General features: G+C 35.8%; 1 pseudogene; it reads left to right on the top strand.

The window, feature by feature from the left end:
- The first annotated feature begins 7,263 nt into the window (after window positions 1-7,263).
- LOC143542332 (NAC domain-containing protein 90-like) lies at window positions 7,264-11,844 on the top strand (annotated as a pseudogene).
- Window positions 11,845-13,389: the final 1,545 nt, after the last annotated feature.

Here is a 13,389-nt window from a genome sequence, read left to right on the forward strand (position 1 = left end):
TGTCCTTATCCTGATTTGGGATTAGAGTACTCATTTGTTATGTTGCTTGCGCATTAGGCTCTGGCTTTGTGCTATGCGCCACGCGCAGATGTTGCATGCGCGTGCGCATAGGCTCTGGCTTTGTGCTATGCGCCACGCGCAGATGTTTGCATGCGCGTTGCGCGTAGACTTTGTGCTATGCGCCACGCGCAGATGTTGCATGCGCGTGCGCGTAGACTTTGTGCTATGCGCCACGCGCAAATGTTGCGTGCGCGTGCGTGTAGACTGATATGTGTGAGCATGTGATGCGTAAGCATATGTAATATGCGTGAGCATATGTGACGCGTGAGCATATGTGATGCGTGAGCATATGATATGCGACTGCGCTCAAGCATCATGGTGGTGTGCATGTTGAACGGAGCGGAGCCGCGTTCGGTTCTTGTATTCGGCGCGAAGCCGTATGGGTTTATGAGGATTCCCAACCTTTTAGTTTGGCGCTTGGCCTGATGGGTTTATGAGGATTCCCAACCTTTAAGTTTGGCGCGTGGCCTGATGGGTTTATGAGGATTCCCACCCTTTAAGTATGGCGCGTAGCCATATGGGATATTATGAGGATTCCCAACCTTTAAGTATGGCGTGTAGCCATATGGGATATTATGAGGATTCCTAACCTTTAAGTTTGGCGCGTAGCCATATGGGATATTATGAGGATTCCCAACCTTTAAGTTTTGGCGCGTAGCCATATGGGATATTATGAGGATTCCCAACCTTTAAGTTTGGCGCGTAGCCATATGGGATATTATGAGGATTCCCAACCTTTAAGTTTGGCGCGTAGCCATATGGGATATTATGAGGATTCCCAACCTTTAAGTTTGGCGCGTAGCCATATGGGATATTATGAGGATTCCCAGCCTTTAAGTATGGCGTGTAGCCATATGGGATATTATGAGGATTCCCAACCTTTAAGTTTGGCGCGTAGCCATATGGGATATTATGAGGATTCTCAGCCTTTAAGTATGGCGCGAGGCCTGACGCGCGCATGCACGGCGATGGAGTGGTGACTCGCGAGTGCGCGTGCATGGCGGAGGTCTCTTGCGCAAAACCCACATGGTGGTTTCCCGCGGTGGTTTCCACGGGCGCTCACGCATGTCGGCGGAATGGTGACCCCGCTGGCGAGCATGCGTGATGGCAGTCTTCTGCGCAAAAACCCACATGGTGGAGGTCTTTTGCGCGAAACCCACGTGGTGGTTCCCGCGGCGGCACATGCACGGCTGCGGAGTGAGAATCCGCGGTGCGCGCGTTCGTGGCGGCGGAAGTCTGATAATTTTTGGATCTGCAATTTAAATAGTTAGATCTGCAATTTTTAAACCTAAAATCCAGGTCTGTAATCTAGATCTAGATCTGTAAATCAGATCTAGATAGATCTGAAGCTCGGAGCGGATTTAAAACCATCACAGATCCGGAGACCTGATCATTCGAATCAGGCAGTTTCTTTTTGCCCAGATCTGGAAGCCTCTTTTAGATCTATGGATCTTTTTGAGCTTTAATAGAACAAGCCTTGAAGCCTTTTTTCTGTAAACTTCCAGATCTGGGTTTTTCCTGGGAGAGATCTGACAGCCGAGACGAAGATCGAAGGGTAGTTCGTTGCCGTCCCACGGATGGCGCCAATGTCGAAGCACGAAATGAATCTGACCTGATCCATGACGATGGTTCCACGGAGATTTTCGAGATGAACGAACCACGTCTTGATCTTCTTCTCCGGTTGCTTGAGACCTGCAATGGTTTTTCGGGGTTGTGGAGGCGACTGCTAAGAAATCTAAAAGATCTCTTGTTTACTGACACAAAAAAGTGGTGGTGGCTCTTATTGAGCATGACCCCCCTAATAAGGAGGTGGAGACCTCCTTATATAGAGAGCCTCATGGCCACCATCATGGTACCCTAATGTGCCTAGCCCAGTTAGGGTTACCTCCACAAAACCCCTCAGCCCAATAACATTGTATTAGTCCATATAATAAAATAAGCCAAACATAATAAATTTAGGGTCGTAAAACCGGGTTTAGTACCATACCCCTACATCTAGTAACCGAGCCATCGGGATCCAGAGAACCATGGTTTTCTACAATGGTAGAGCTCCCACCGGAACAAAGACCAAATGGAAGATGAATGAGTACAATGCTTTCCAAGATCAATCCTCAAATGACAGAAAACCAACGGTATATTATATTATCATTCTTGTTAATTAGTTTCTTATTTAATTTAAAAATTGTGTTATCCAAATTGAGTAGTCCACGTACGAGTAGACGACCTCTATTTTGGAAGACAGAATACATTTTTATTTATTTTTTCTTCTTCAGATTTAATTTAACATACAGTTTAATTATTATCAAATCATTTATAATTTTTAATATTTTAAAGGGACCTCTTTTATATTTTGATGTAAATTTTGACCGAAACAGAATTATATTAAAAATAAACCACTATCTTCAGACCTTTTTAAATAAAGTTATGTATTTAGAAGTTTTAATAGACATTATAAATTATTAGACAAAAACCAAGTTGTATGCTCGATCAATAATATTAGAAAAAGAACATAAAATTTACAAACATGCAATTGTTGTTTTTAATAACGATAGGGCTGTAACAATCTGAATATTAACTGAACCATTACTCATTCGAAGAAAAGTTTTCATTTAGCTAAAACGCACAACCATAATACATATTTTGCTCGTTCATTTTTGTTGGTTCATTTAAATTAGTTTAGTTATGTTAATATATGTGTGTTAGGCTAAGTTTGTCCGTTCAAATACTAGTACACTTTTATATGTGAAATTACAATCTAGAGTGTGGAGTTTATTTTGAGTCTATGGACGTAGCCAAGGGTAGCACGTACGAAGCCTCGTAGGTTGTCAAAGTATGGTTGTTTGTTAACTAGACAATATTATGGAGATGTGTTTTGGAGGGTTGTTGTGGTAATCAATTTTTGAGATAAGTGAGGTGGGGGCATTTTGGCATGTGTAGGAAGGGCTAGGCAGGTTTTGACAATATGACTTGGTCTACGCTTGATATAACCATTATGGTCGGGTGTGTGACACAGAGACTCAGATTTATTGATTAGCGGATATAGCCATATGCATTTTGTATTATGGTTTACAAATATAATGTAGTATTTGTATCCGTCAAAAGAATGAACTGGAAAAGCGTAATTATAGAGATGCTGAGGTGCATTAGAAGATAATGTAGATTGATAACAGGATAATGAATGGCTCTTGTTTATTGACAAGAGTTACAATTTTTATCCAAATGGGAAATGCATGGAATACAAGTAGACAAAAATTCAAAGGTTTTGTTGTTGGAATGACCCAATATATGATGCCAATGCTTGGTGTTGGTCTATTTCAAAGAGAAGAGTGACGAATGACATGAAGACCGGAGTTTGGAATTTCGATCCTTGATGACGAAAAGAAGTCAGAGGGTTCAAGTGGTATTGAATGGCGCGTTTGTATTGGCATCGAGTCCATGGTTTGCTGTTGGGCTGCGGTGAGTGACAATAGCATATGCATGTTGAAGTATGAATTCCCGGATAGTTTGTGGTGGTTTGAGCTAAAGTAAGCTAGCTCTTGGCAATTAATGAGTTTCTCATGCAACTCATTAAAGGTGATGGGAGTGTCTCGAGCATGAATCATGCATAAATTGTTGGCTTATGATATTCTTGGTCTAACCCGTTAAGGATGATGTCGGTTGCATCTTCTTGACCGACCAAGATATACCTGTTGGTTGCGAGATTGTTTGTACATATTGAAGTACAAAGGATGATGAAGCTAGTCTAGAGAAGCTTCATTTTCGGTTTGGATTAACCTAGCTACCCTAATCTGGTTTATATTCCACATTATGAAATACTCTCAAAAAGAATTTTAAAGAGATAAAAAATATCGAATAAAAACAGCTTATATTATTGTTTACAATTGAAAAATATAAACGAAAATTGATTTCATATCCTACACAGATTCTTGTAATCAGAATAAATTTTATACCAATGTAATCTCATTTCATTCCATTTTCTTACATTAATGTTATGCAGTTATCATAAATGTAGTTAAATATTCATGCAACTTCTAACTTAATTTTGTTGTATGACATGCAAACTAATAAAATGCAGTTGATGATAGAATTCAGTTTGTGCCGAATTTACGTGAAATCAAACGGTTTGAGGTCATTTGACAGAAGGCCGGCTTCAGGTTTGATGATAAACGAGCAGCCACCAGCTGATTCTCAACCCCTTCAAAATAACGAGCATCATGCAAGCACATCAACTGGACCTAACCATCCGGCGATATTAACGAGCTTACCTGATACTAGTCATGATAACTCCTCGAATGATAATCAAACTGTTGATATTTATTCTTACCCTATGATGGAAAGTGATGACCTACTTTATGGGATTTGGAAGACTATATTATAGATAAATGGTTCTAAGTGACTGAGGTTAATTAAGCATGCTTTATTTTGTTGGATTAATCGGTTTGTTCATGGGTCACAGTTGACCAAGTTAAGGTGTCATATGTATAGAATCAGTCCAAGTTGACCAAGTTTAATTATGAGATGTGAACGTGAGACTTAGAACAAGTGAGAGTTTGAAGTGTACGTGTTGCTGAAATAGAAGAATACTTGGTCAATTTCAGCTTGTGTTGTATGTGTTTTGTTTTATTATAATCTTGAGTACGTGTTTCCCCATATCCTATAGTCTTCGGCATGAGTCGTTTGATTGTTATTGTTTTCTTTCCTTTTTTTTAAATGGTATTCTAAAACTTAATTATTTTTTTTAAAATGGTATTCTACAACTTATAGTCTCCTGACTCTCATAAGGCATGTTGACTTCTTCCATGACATTGAAAACTTAAGAAGAAGATAGGAGGAGTTCATACGCAACCCGTTCCGTACTTTAGTTTCACGTGACTAAAAACACTTAGCATTCCAAGTCTTTTTAGTAAACAACGAATGCAGACTTTTCGTATCAAGAATGTGTGTTGTATATAAATGTTTATGGGATATAATATTAAAGAGGCATTTTTTTTTTTTTTTTTTTTTTTTTTGTTTTTAAATTATAAAGATTTTATTTCTACTGATGAAACATAGATATTACATCAAAGAGGCATATAATTAAAAACAGAAAAAAGAATAATTTTAGCTATGGAATAATATTATATACACAATCTTCATTTTTTTATTATAAAATAATTAAAAATAATATATTTATTTTGTGGACCAATACAATTTAAGAGCGTTTGTACTTAAATCAATTATAATAATACATAACTTACATATAAAAATTATATATAATCATTGCTTATGGCATAACCATTTGAATCTCATCTTAACACAATTCACTTTGGAGGGGCTTTTTCACCATTCACGTCATCATCACATAAGAAACAGAACATCGAAGCCTCTTTTCATAGTTTCCTGCTATGGTTTAAAGTTTAAATGTCCTTACCGCTCCAATATATATATGTATATTTATACATATATATATGTATGTGTGTGTGTGAGAGAGAGAGTGAAAAGTAAGATGACCCCACCAAAATACCCAAGTCTCCCGTCTTCACACTACCGCCCACTCCCATGCCGCCCCCTTCCCGCTACCCCCCTTTTTGCCCATAGAGGATGGTCTAACAGTGTTTGTAAAATTTTGTCACTAGGGCATCTATTGCCAACACTTAACATACTAGAGTAGTGCTTGGTATTCATGAACGATAAGAGAATGGAATAAATCATAATGAGAGAACAAAAAATATGATATTTGGTTGGTTAATAAAATTTTATAAATGATTATACAAGGAATCGTATTCCATCAAAATTAATTCTTTGCACCCCCTTATTATTATTGTTGTTAGAAAAAATTACTGTTTTCGTCCCTGTGGTTGCAAAGCGGAGTCACATTGAGTCCCCAAAAAGTTTTTTGAACTGGTTGAATCCCTGTGGTACCAAAAGTGACCCAAACGAGTCCTTTCCGTTATCTTTCTGTTAAACAACACTTTTAAAATGAGGGGCAATATAGTCTTTTCAACATATAACAAAAAAATAATACATATTTAAAATGCAAAAATAGATCATTTCACATCTAACAGAATCTAAACGGAATTCCGGCGACCCTTTTGGCTTTCTGGGCATAACTGTTAAAGTTTAGAACCAGTAATCCTTGTTCCTTCAACCGGTGCTCACTTTCAAACCAGAACAAAACCGACCTTGGTGGTGGTTGCCGTTCCAGATCTGGACCGGAAATCCAACCATCGTATGGTGGCGACAGCAAACAGAGTATGGTGACCTTCCGTGACAGCGAATGTAGTATGGTGGCAACATAAATAACAGCGGTGGCTAGGGTTCCGCCTTGCTCGCTGGTTCAGAAGATGGTTTTCAGAGTAAGAAACAGCAACGACGACGACTGAACTAGGGTTTCGTCCATAACCAGGTTCCGGCAAGTAACCTCGGTTCACAGGTGGCGTATAGGAGAGAGGAGGTGATGAAACCCTAACTTCTTATCAATTTTTCTATCTTATCTTCAATTGATGAGTTGGTACAGTGGCTTGTGGGTGGTGGTTTTACTGACAACATTTGTTATGGTTAATTTTATGAAGATGGGAGATAGTTGGTAACTTTAATATATATTGTTTTTGTGTTATAAGTTGAAAAGACTATATTGCCCCTCATTTTAAAAGTGTTGTTAATAGAAAGATAACGAAAAGGACTCGTTTTGGGTCACTTTTGATACCACAGGGATTCAACTAGTTCAAAAAAAATTTCGGAGACTCAATGTGACTCCGCTCTGCAACCACAGGGACGAAAACAGTACTGTTCTCCTGTTGTTATTATTTTTCCATTTCATTTTTCTATTATCCTACTCAATCGACAACATCACTTGACAACCAACACCGCCACCACCACCATTGCTCGTCGCCACCACCACCACACACGGCCCCCACAACTTTTGTAGAAGAAGAATGCGGGAGGTTAGAAGGAGCACAATTCCAGATTAGTGATCACTACCAATGTCTATCAACACCTAGTAATGCTCCTCGTCCTCATCTAAAGAGGTTTAATTATTTTCATGTAATATCATTATTATATCTTTAACAAAGGACTAACACTTTGTCGGTAATCCGTCCTTCTGAAAATAATAAAATGTCTAGGGGTGTCAGTAGTAAAGTTGTCGGTACTCCGTCGGTGATCTGTCGGGAATACCCGTCGGTGATTTATCTGTAAACAAATTACCCAAGTCGTGCGTTCTCGATGGATGTTCACGGGCAAGCTGATCTGTTGGGAATACTCGCCAGTAATATGAAAACAAAGAGTGATGGACAATGTTATAATTAGAGAAGATCTAAGAAATAACTGCAGCGGAGTATTTTTGTTTAGTATATATTCTTAATGGGAAAAAATTCTAATACAATAATACCTTAACGTATAATAGGTACGTGAATCCCCTTTTTTCACAAAATCGATCAATGAAATCACATCCCAACATCTCGGAATCGTCAATACATATCCAGTTAATCATTGATTCACCAAAAAAATACAGTTTTGGATGGTTAATCAATCATTTTTTTACATTTTTTCACGAAAACCGTTTTTTAGCGTTTTAGTTTTTTGGCTAAACGTTTTAGGGTTTTGGTTGAGCGTTTAGTATTTTTTCCCTTGTTTTTGCCTTTGAGCGTCTCGCGTACTTATCGTACGTTAAGACATTATTGTACATAATCTCGAACATATTCATAATATTATGGTTTTCACTGAGTTTAAAAGTTAACATTTTTAATTCAAAAGAAGCAAGACAATAATGTTAATTTGGAAGCAATTTAAAAGAAAAAAAAGATTCTTCCCAGCAAATACATGGAAATTTGTTGTACCTTTTTTCTCCTTTCAATCGGCTTGAATACATACACTCACCCACAACGACTATATATTGATCATTTTTGCTAAGAAAGCCGAAACACACGTACGACTAATTTAGATCGCACCGAAGAAATGGTGACACCCGGGTTTAGATTCTACCCAACCGAGGAAGAGTTGATATCGTTCTATCTAAAGCAAAAGATAAAACCAGGCACAAGCAGATTGCAGCAAAGTATCGACACAGTCATACTCAAGCTTAATGTTTACGATTTCTATCCGTGGGATCTTCCTCGTTAGTACTTCATTTAAAACTTTAATTAGCACGTCTTTTTATTCACTTTCGTGTACAAATAACCATTCGCGTGCGTACATCCGTAATCTTATAAGTTGGTGTCCAAGCCATAAAGTTATTAGTGGTGTGATTCTAAAATCTGAAATATTTTCATTAACTATAATACTATCTTTTGCTTAGATACACGTGAGAATACGATAACACATAGTTTTTATATCAGATTTTTAAAAGGCACAAAATCGTATAATTCAAGCAGAAAATTCGAGAGCACTTATTAGTTTGCTTAGAATTCTAACACAACTTTTATATCAGATTTTTAGAAGGCATTAATAACATAATTCAAACAGAAAATTCGAGAGACTGATTTGTTGAGAATAAACCTTAACATAAGGAAATTCCACCTTTGTGTGTTACTATATATATTTATGAACAATTTTCATCTCACGTATAATATTTATGAACCTATTATACGCCGGAGGGTGTTCTCAAGGAGACCCTGAACAATGGTTCTTTTTCATTTTGAGACAGGAAAACGAAGCGCGAGGAGGAAGACCATCTCGCCTCACGAGTTTGGGCTACTGGAAAGCCACTGGCTCGCCGAGCGTTGTTTACTCTTTTAGTAATCGAGCCATCGGGATTAAAAGAACCATGGTTTTCTACAATGGTAGAGCTCCTACTGGAACAAAGACCAAATGGAAGATGAATGAATACAATGCTTTTCAAGATCAATCCTCAAATAGTATCAGGAAACCCACGGGATTATATATATTTTCATTCTTGTTTGTTGTTTATTTAATTGATTTAAAAATAGTGTAATTCAAATTGAGTTTGTCCACGACTTCTATTTTGAAACAGAGAACAAAATTATGTATTTAGAAGTTTTAAGATAATAAATATTATAATCTACAAGAGAAAAACTAAATTGTGTGCTCAATGAAATTAGAAAAAGAAAATAAAATTTTAAAACATCCATTTGTGTTTTAATAAATAACGATAGGTTTGTAAAGATCCGAACATTCAGTGAACAATTTATGAGTCGTAGATGGAAAGTCCGCTTATAGGACAAGAACATCTTTTGACATTCATGTTTGCCCGTTTATTAAAAAAGAAGGATGAAATCATGAAATACTTACGTCACATCATGAAGTAACATAAGAGTAATTGGATCACACATTGTTTGATAGTGTGTTTGATACGTGCCCATGGTCGTCTCGTGGGTAAGCTAAATGAGGCAATGACTTTAGGCTTTAAGATTTATAGGGCCTCCATCTTAAATAAGAGTTACATATTATGAGATTTTGAAAGTAGAGTTCTTTTAGAATTAGTAACTCAATGATAAGCCACAAGCTAACGATAATTGCTTCATATTTATTATCATGGTATATCATTCATATTCTATAAGGCATGTATGCTCTCTAGCGCTATACGCATAAAAAAATAATATAAAAAGGCCTCAATATTTTAGTTAGTTTTAGGCCTCCGAGGATGTTGAGATGACCCTGTATGCGCCATAACAACATTGACATGCATGGAGTGGGATCTTTTATTTTTTATTTGTTTTTACTTAATTAATAGTGGGTTGGTTAATTAGTATGGTCATGACAATTGTTCTCTTCTTTTGTTTTTAAGCCTTTATAATAAGGTAATGTAGTTTTTTAAATTAGATATGAATGAAAATATAAATTAAGTCTACGGTTCTCTCTATTTGCTAATTTAGTTATAGATTTTTTTTCTAATCGCCTTTTGGATTTCTTTTAGTTTCTTTTGACTGGCGTTTAAACGTTGGAACCACATCTGTGTTTCATTTTGAAAAAGGCTATAGTGGTTGCTTAGAGACTAGTTGACCGACTCGTTTTCACAATAGGTTTTAAACTCGATTAGGATACCTTAGTACATCTAATAATAACATATTATTATTGTCGAATATATGTGAATTCATCCTGTGCAAGTCATCTGAAGATCTACTTCCGTTCGCGGCCTAAGTGTTATAATAGTGTTTTTAAGCCTTTGAATGTAGTATGCCTCTTAATTAACATCCTTTGATCTCCATGTATGTAATCGAATAAAATCGAGCCTTTACCTTTAGTTTCCATCATGGATATTTTATCTCATGACGTGTCACGTTTTCATCTACATCACGAAACTTCAGTTTTATTCTCGTCAGATTATTGTTTGCTCCATTGTTAAAATACCACACATCGAATTCAATCTTACCTTCTCCATCCGAAACTCCGCATGCTTACTTGCATTTAATGGCGAAGTTTGGACTTTTGTATTGGGGATCATGAGGGGGTGGGGCTGGTGGAAGTCAAGGACCTTGTTTAAAGGGCAGGACCATCTCCGGTAATTGTAAAAAGATTTTGAGCCGAAGAAGAAATTTTTTTTGGGGTCTTAATCAAAAAGGTTTTTGGTTAGGTCTAAACAATTAAATTTTTAAATGGATTTACTTGATTATGATTTGAGTTATGCAAATAATTTATGTATAAAAATATAAAGAGTCGAGAAATTGAGTTTAAAAATCAAAAATACATATATTTTTTTTATAAAAATATATATAATAATTTTTTTAAAATGTCAAGCTTAGCAGGGTGTCGGGTTGGGGGTCCATCGATCACTATGCCCTCCTTGAGGGCCAGCCCTATTAGGGGGGGGGGGGGATTGTGCTCTGCCTGCATCTTTGAAAGTCCATATTGACTATTGAGTAATTGGACTTGGGTAGTCAAATACGGTCCCAAGCTATGGATTGGGTTTAGGGTTTAAATCAGCAAGTTGAAGAACATGTCACGAGTTTGAAAATATGGATCAACAGATGTTACGGATCATTAGAATCAAACTAAAGTAGGGTTTTTTTTTTATCACGTGTTTAATAGTAATTAGTGGAGTCCTGGTAATGGACTTAATTAGTTGGAAGTTATTGTTTGTGGAATTAATCATGTTTAATTACTAGAGGAATCTCTATCATGCAAAGATTCTTGTAATCAGGATAAATGTTGTACCATTTTCTTACTTTTTATATTATGTAGTTATGCTCATATATATGTTGTTAAATCCCGGGTTAGAAAAACTCATTTAAGTTGAGAAAACTTTAATAATTCATTCTTAATCACATGTTTTTAATTGAAGTTTGAAACTTTTGATCCACAATTAAATTTAATAAAAATTTTAAAATTAAAATTACATTTTCTTTCCTGAAAAATATGTTTAAAAGTTAAAAAAAAAAATCGAACATTTTTATTTATTTTCCAATGTTTTGTATTAAATGTAGCAACATATATTACGTATGTAAAAAAAACGATGTTATATAGAATTTTTACGGGTTTTCTCAACTCAAATAAGTTTTTATTCTATACATGTTGTATATATTCTCATTCATGCAACTTTTAACTTTATTTTGTTATATGACAAAAAATTAACAAAATGCAGTTGATGAAAGAATTAAGTTTGTGTCGAATTTACCTAAAATCAAACAGTTCGAGGGCATTTGATAGAAGGCCGTAGGGAATGATGATAAACCAGCAACTACTAGGTCCACAACCTCTTCAAAATAATGAGCATCATGCAAGCACATCAACTACCCGCCCATCGATGTTAAAGAGGATGACGAGCTTACCCGATCATAGCATGATCATTCTTTAAATGATCAAACTGTTAATACTTATTCTGACTCTATGATGGAAGGTGATGACTAAACGTTAAAGCATAGTTTGAATAAGATAATGATTTATAGTTTTGATCATGTATGTAGTTATGTAGATGAATATATATATATATATATATATATACACACACACTAGTCTTAGAACTTGTATGACGCACAAGATGCTTAAAAGAGATACACTATGTGTTATAACAACTAAATGGTTTTATAAGGTCAAATTATATTTTATAATTGAATATTCATATGAATTCATGGTGTATACTTATGCAATTTCTTTATCATCACGAAAAAGATATGTTTAGTGATTTTATAAATTGTAGTATATTTTTAATAAAATAATGAATTATAAAAAAAATAATAAAATGTTTCATTATGAATGTCATAAAAAAAACATATAAAATTAGCATAAATAAAATACGATTTTGATCGCAGTTTCAAAAGGAACTGATGAAAAATTCCATGGATCTACGTATGTTGAATAAATATGTGAGATAAAATTGTTATTTATTGTCACACCCCTATTTTAGGCCTAGGAGTGTGAACCATAGTCGGTACCACATTTGTAAATAAATCAGAGTTGCGGGTTAATGCGGAAGACTTTAATAAACATGTGGATTTAAAGATTTAAAATATTTACAACACAAAAGACGAGACGAAAGTCTCGTTTAGTTTTACTTGTTTATATGTTTTACAAAAACACCATATTTACTAGTTTAATCAAAATTATCTGAGTCATCGGATTCTTGAGCACTTCGTCTTTCAAGCTCTAATCTTGGTTACCTGCAAAATGTTATAAAATACGTCAGCAACGAATGCTGGTGAATATGCTGACGCTAAAAATATTTTCTTTACTTAATCACCCCTCGAGACCACGTAAGCCTCGGCCCATCTTGGCTTAGGAACAATCAAGTTAAACAATCATCATAAACTCGAGTCTCTACACTAGGTCACCTCAGCAAAACACCGCAGCGTTTCGGCGTACTTAGGTACCATAAATATACACAAGGTCATTCTCACTCGAACATACTTTGGTTCGACCCATCGTGGCTGGAGGTCGTGACCAGGCGTGGTGCGATGTGCCCACCGCATACCACATATGTAAGGATCCAGACAAACGTATACTACAGCCTGAGGGCTAGGCTCATACTCTTATTTACAATGTTTTTAGAGACACGTAGCCTCAAGTAAAGTTTTACACATAACAAGTTTGATTTGTTTGAAAACAAGTTTGTAAAAGTGGGGCGTATTCACCTTTTAATAGGGATCGGTTTCCAACACCGTCCGTGAGTTCTTCTCTTGCTATCTCGCACCTATAGTACGAGTATAACTTTTTGTTAGTCGGATACACGATCCGGCTTAAGAGCTTTAGTCTTATTTATCTCGATGAACCTTTAGTTCATTTTCTCTTTTACTTTAAAACCTTTAGTTAAAAAGTAATCTTTATAAACCTTTAGTTTATTCATAAAACCCGACGTTTCTTTTTCTTTAAGAAACGTATTCTTTTCTTTATTATTTAAGTATACTCATTATACTTAAATAATATATTTTATAACAAAGAATAATCATATACATATAT

The sequence above is a fragment of the Bidens hawaiensis genome, unplaced genomic scaffold (genome assembly GCF_021521415.1).
Source record: "Bidens hawaiensis isolate Kalapana, Puna unplaced genomic scaffold, B.hawaiensis_p1.1 tig00012834_1, whole genome shotgun sequence".
Classification (NCBI taxonomy): Eukaryota; Viridiplantae; Streptophyta; class Magnoliopsida; order Asterales; family Asteraceae; genus Bidens; species Bidens hawaiensis.